This window comes from Periplaneta americana, chromosome 1, assembly GCF_040183065.1.
Source record: "Periplaneta americana isolate PAMFEO1 chromosome 1, P.americana_PAMFEO1_priV1, whole genome shotgun sequence".
Classification (NCBI taxonomy): domain Eukaryota; kingdom Metazoa; phylum Arthropoda; class Insecta; order Blattodea; family Blattidae; genus Periplaneta; species Periplaneta americana.
The window spans coordinates 3308079-3314117 of NC_091117.1; positions in this window are offsets into that span (position 1 = coordinate 3308079).

A 6039-nucleotide genomic window follows, 5' to 3' on the forward strand; every position below is an offset into this window, starting at 1 on the left:
GTGTTTATTAATTTTATACTATACGTTGGTTAGATCCAAGCTTGAATATGCATCTGTTGTATGGAACTCCATTACTTCCACTGACTCGGCTAAATTGGAGAATATTCAAAGAAAATTTATTTCCTTGTGTTCTCATAGATTTTTACCAAATTCCGATTATAACTATGAGATTAATTGCAAATATTTCAATTGCGGTAGTTTGTTTACCAGACGTCAGGATCTTGATTATTTATTTTTTTGTAAAGTCATTAAGGGTGATATTGATTGTGAATCTTTCATAAGCAATATCAGTCTTCGTATTCCTGCTAATGGTTTAAGGTTTCAAAAATTGTTTCATAATAGAAATTCTAAATCTCTGTCTCCGGTCTGCAGATATATTAAATATGCTAATTTGCATGGATTGAACTTGGATCCATTTAATGTGTAATATATCTTTTGAGTTTTTATGTCAGTTTTATTAATTTATGCCATTTGTTAAGATATGTATCATACTATTCTTGTCAATTGCATATCTTTACAATATTACTTATAGACTGTTATATTGATTGTATTTCATCTCACTGCCATTTTCTATTATTCATTCTCATCATCATTTGTTGTTTTGTTTTGTTTTGTATCGTGCTAAACAGTAATTGACATTGTGCTGTTGATTTGCACGTTAATATCCTAAATAAATAAAATAAATAAATTATTATTGTTATTATTATTATTATTATTATTATTGCTATCTATTTGTTACTCTTTAATTATACAGGGCTTCCATTTCAAAACTTCCCAGTCTAAATAATTCAATTTAAACAAAAAAAAAAAAACACATCAATTTAGATATTGAGAGGGAAGTCTGAAACCAGCCTCAATTGCACTTTAAATTTCACCCCTTACCCCCAGCCACCCCACTTTGAAATTTCAAATGGCACCCCTATATTAATTTAATTTATTGGTGTGACCCAATATTTTGGGTTTGCCCTGCAACACAGAATAGCTCACAATAAAATTTAAAATGAAAAATTATATAAACAGGTTTCAGACAAAATTGATTAAGACATAAGAAAAAAAAAATAGAACCAAATATAATTTAAAGTGAATGTACACCATAAAGATGCTGACAAAATATCGCTACATGGTGATGACGATGGCATCTTGAAGATCTCTCGTCAGCTTGTATTTTTCCCTCCGCTTTACAAAGGCTTTCGGAATGGTGCCTCTCGCTCCGAAGAAGAGACCGGTAACTGTGATTTTTTCAATGTTGTATTTCGATGATAGTACTGAATCGTGAGCTCGTGGATTTTCTTTTTCTCTTCGTTCACTTCAGATGGCTGAGTGGCTGAGATTTCAAATCGGATTGTAGGATCAATTATTTCGGCTGTCCGTTTATTTCTATTTATAGCTCTGATATCGATCCTACGATACTTAAATATGATAGAGTATTCAATTTATTGTTTTACACCTCATTCATTTGTTTTCGCATCTTTTGTTTTCTATCGTCGCCTGGCAACCTGGATTGTTGTTATTGTTGATTAGAGCTGAAGAGAATAAAGCTACAAAAACTTATTGAGAATTTCATGTAATAGCTGTGTTTGTGTATTAAATTATTTTAAAAAGGTCTATACCCTTCAAGAGAGAACAGAAATCATCCTTATTGATTAAATTTAGGAAATTACACAAAATAAGCTGTGTTGTCATCCTGCAATCAACTGATAATAACAAAAATACAGGTTGCCAGGCGACGACAGAAAACAAAAGACGTAAAAACAAATGAATGAGGTGTATAAACAGTAAATTGAATGTTATTTCGCATTTAAGTATAAAATATATAGGGCTGCCATTTGAAATCTAAAATGCAATTAAGCCTGGTTTCAGACTTCCCCCTCAATATCTGAATTGACGCGTTTTTTCTTTAAACTGAATTAAGTTTAAATAATTAGTTATTTAGACAGGGAAGTTTTGAAATAAAAGCCTGTATATATTACATTCCTTCTAATTCAAACCGTTCAGTATTAAACTTTCATCTATAGATTTTTTCTTTCTTTTCTTCAACTACTGTTCTTTCTCAATTTCTACTTAAAATTTTAATGATATAATTTAACTTCTAATATTGTAATATAATGTAACTGGAAGTGTCCCATGCTGGAGAGTTTATTTATTTCGGCGTCATTAGTTTCAGGGGGTACTCTTCGAAATATTTCAAACAAAAAAAGTTTAATACAATTTTACTTGTTTTTGCTTCCATTTTGAGATAAAAATTGTTTTATATTAAACATTTCACAGCGTGTTTTGGAAAATCCATTGATTTAATTCCCAATATGCTCAGTAAAATTAACAGAGCGGTGTATTATGATAATGAATGATTGAAAGAATTTTACTTTTGTTCTTTAAATGTGTAGAAATTTGATCCGCATTTGTAATTTCAATAAATTTCAAAACTGTAATGACGCTGTCGACAGTGAAGCTATTGGTGATGATGCTGATTATGAAACACGTTCGTCTCGCTACGCAATTCTCCGTCCCCGTTCAGACTCACGGTGCGTCTCCCAGTGCCCCCTGTTGTTGACGTCTCCCGCTCGGTTGTCATGGTTATGAAGAGGATATTGTGGCGCCCGCAGCCTCTTTATACCCACACAGTTCAATCTGAGCTTGTCTGCGGTGTGTAATCGGAAAAGACGTTCAAGGAGTAGGCCAGGCATTTCTTCACATTTATAAGTTCTGTCAAACCTGTTTCCATCTTGTTATGGCTTCAATTCTATAGCACACAAAATATTCCTAACACACATGGAGTAATGTAATTATTATATTTAATAAAAACGAGAAATTGCGTTTGGTTTTTTTTTTATATTTTTTCTCAAATTGGAAATTTATCTTTTGAAGAGGTGGAGAAGTTCAAATATCTTGGAGCAACAGTAACAAATATAAATTATACTCGGAAGGAAATTAAACACAGAATAAATATGGGAAATGCCTGTTATTATTCGGTTGAGAAGCTTCTGTCATCCAGTCTGCTGTCAAAAAATCTGAAAGTTAGAACTTATAAAACAGTTATATTACCGGTTGTTCTGTATGGTTGTGAAACTTGGACTCTCACTTTGAGAGAGGAACATAGGTTAAGGGTGTTTGAGAATAAGGTGCTTAGGAAAATATTTGGGGCTAAGAGGGATGAAGTTACAGGAGAATGGAGAAAGTTACACAACGCAGAACTGCACGCATTGTATTCTTCACCTGACATAATTAGGGACATTAAATCCAGACGTTTGAGATGGGCAGGGCATGTAGCACGTATGGGCGAATCCAGAAATGCATATAGAGTGTTAGTCGGGAGGCCGGAGGGAAAAAGACTTTTAGGGAGGCCGAGACGTAGATGGGAAGATAATATTAAAATGGATTTGAGGGAGGTGGGATATGATGATAGAGACTGGATTAATCTTGCTCAGGATAGGGACCAATGGCGGGCTTATGTGAGGGCAGCAATGAACCTCCGGGTTCCTTAAAAGCCAGTAAGTAAGTAAGTAAATATTTTTTCTCTGCTTTTCGCTGAAAAAAAATCCTTATCGAGAATCTGATAATGCCTTTGTTTTTTTATTGCGATGTTTTGTTAACTGATGTAACTTCAAAACTATTCATAAATCTACAGCGTGTCCATAATATGTGCATTAAATTTACATGCCACATTCGGCAATTTGACCGTATTTCACCATACTTGGAGCAGCTGTGTGGCTCCGACTTGAGAACCGCACGCGCTCTCGATGCAGTCCATCTTATTTGTCTGTCGGTTTCAGAATATCTGATCTCTTTGCAGTTCTGGCACCTGATACAACAAGAAACTATTATTCTTATGTATATAATTACAGAACATGCTGTTATTCTCAATCTGGAATCTTCTTCCTGCCGATGTTATATCGAACCTATTGGACGGCATCATCTTCCAAAATTGAAATGTAAAATTACGTGCTTCAACGGAATAGTAAATTACATTCGCTTTTAAATATAATACTCATAAGCAATACTTAATAAAGTGAGGTTTGTTTTCAGACTAGTTTACTGAATTGATTTTCTCTTAATATTTCAAACCGATCATATTTAAATATAGTCTATAAGTAGCTGATTTTATTTTATAAGAAGATCTCAGATGACAGACGACATTAAGGTAAATGGATCTTATGTGGAGACTAAGATGAAGGCAAAAAATAGGAAATATTGGAGAATGCTGGGTTTGCAGTGAAAGACCTGCCAGTTGGCAGAACTCTATATATGTATGTATGTATGTATGTATGTATGTATGTATGTATGTATGTATATCCTACTTCTAAGCATTTATTTTAGTAGGTTATTTTACGACGCTTTATCAACAGCTTAGGTTATTTAGCGTCTGAATTGAGATGAAGGTGATAATGCCGGTGAAATGAGTCCGAGGTCCAACACCGAATGTTACCCAACATTTGCTCATATTGGGTTGAGGGAAAACCCCGGAAAAAAACCTCAATGAGGTAACTTGCCCCGACCGGGAATTGAACCCGGGCCACCTGGTTTCGCGGCCAGACGCGCTGACCGTTACTCCACAGGTGTGGACACTTCTAAGTAAATATACTTACTTTTCTAATGTATTCATATTATCTAGTTGCTTAGATCAAATTCAGTAACAGTCTTTTATTTCGAATCTATTATTATTATTATTATTATTATTATTATTATTATTATTGTTGTTGTTGTTGTTGTTGTTGTTGTTATTATTATTATTATTATTATTATTATTATTATTATTATTATTATTATTACTTTGGTAATTTTATACTCTACATTAGTCAGATATCTAAAATTAAATATGCATCTGTCGTCTAGAATTCTATTACTTCTACTGGTTCGGTGAAACTGGAAAACATTGAAAGAAAATTTATGTTCCTATGTGCTTTTAGATTTTTACCAATTTCCCCTGTTTTCAATTATGAACTTACTTGTAAATATTTTAACTGTTCTAGCCTTTATGCTAGACATTTAGGACCGTATTCATAGACATTCTTTAGCGCGGGCTTTCGGTGGATGATCAGCGAACCAACGTTTTTCGTATTCATAAACCAGTGTCAGCTATATGACATGATAAAAATCCTGTTTAGCACGGTCGTAGCCCGGGCTAGCGAAATGTCTATGAATAGCACCCCTAGAACCTGACTACTTATTTTTTTTGTAAGGCTTTAAAGGGTGATATTGATTGTGAATCCATCAAAAGCAATATCTGCCTTCGGATTCCTTAAAAAGGATTAAGATAAAAAAAAAATTATACCTAAATTCTAAATCTCTTTCACCGGTTGTCAGATGCATAACATTTGCCAATTTGCACGGTACTAATTTAGATCCGTTTAATCTATCTGTAATTTTAGCTATTTAGTTATTTTTATATTTTATTATTCACGTCGGTTCCTCATTCATTTTTAATTTATGAATGTTGCTATTGTTTTTATTGAGTATTCTGTATTATGTATTTTACAATTATCCTTTCTATTTCCGTCTTTTATTGTCATTATTTGTAATTGTCTTCATTGTAATAATTATTTCTATGCACTTTTATTTTAATTTCTCTTATTATTAATTTTGTATTTATTGTCATCTTGTGCTGAACTGATATTGGCCTCTGGCTGTTGTACAGCACAATAAAATATTGCTAAATAAATAATACACAAATTTTATTATTATTATTATTATTATTATTATTATTATTATTATTACTATCATTACCATACGTCGACAAACCCTTGCTCTAGGCGCCAAACTTTCCTTCCTCTGCCCTATATTCTTGAGGCTTCCACGCGACGTAAAACCAGCGCCTTAAAGGATGCGTGCATACTTGCATTATGTCTACTTATGATTAATAGTATGAGTTGAAACATTTGCCAGAATCAATATAGAGTTGTCTGCGGAAAGATGTAGGTTAATGTGGGCGTTGAATCCGAACAGGGTGTGTCGAAATGTGGTGAACGTCGAAATGCATTCAGCATACCCACTCGTCTAATGGCGTTTGGTGTGGTATTTAACGAAGGTGTATCAACTACTGCG